Consider the following 616-nt stretch of genomic DNA (forward strand, 5'->3'; position numbering starts at 1 on the left):
CTCAGGTGCTTTCTAGTGGGACCGCCGAGGCCCCATGGCTATATACGTGTTCATTTTTGTTCTCTCTTTAGTAGTCAAATTCGTCCTTCGTTTGCTCATATTTTCAAATTTGGTACTTAATAGTTTAACTTTAATATCATATCATTCTCCTAACTTTTTAAGTTTCAATGTTGGTTCGTGATTTTGTCAAATCTCCGATAATAAGATAAATATTCTTTGTAAAAGTGTGGAAGACTCTCTCTAACAGAAGCGTTTTAAAAATTTTGATGGGAAGGTCAAAGAAGGATAATATCTACTAGCTGTGGACTTAAAGCATTACAAATAGTATCAGAGGCAGACACGGGGTGATGTGTCAGCGAAGAGGCTAATCCCCGAAGGGGGTGGATACGAGACGGTGTGCCAGCAAGGATACTGGGCCCAAAAGAGGTGGATTAGGTGGTTCTACATCGAGTAGAGAAGGCAACAAGTGTCAACGAGGACATTAGGTTCCAAAGGGGGAGGGGGGTTGTGAGATCCCACATCGGTTGGGAAGGATAACGAAACATTCTTTATAAGGGTGTAAAAACCTGTTTTTAGCATACACGTTTTAAAACCTTGAGAGGAAGCTCAAAAGGCA

Source organism: Cucurbita moschata, unplaced genomic scaffold, assembly GCF_002738365.1.
Source record: "Cucurbita moschata cultivar Rifu unplaced genomic scaffold, Cmos_1.0 Cmo_Scf00029, whole genome shotgun sequence".
Lineage (NCBI taxonomy): Eukaryota > Viridiplantae > Streptophyta > Magnoliopsida > Cucurbitales > Cucurbitaceae > Cucurbita > Cucurbita moschata.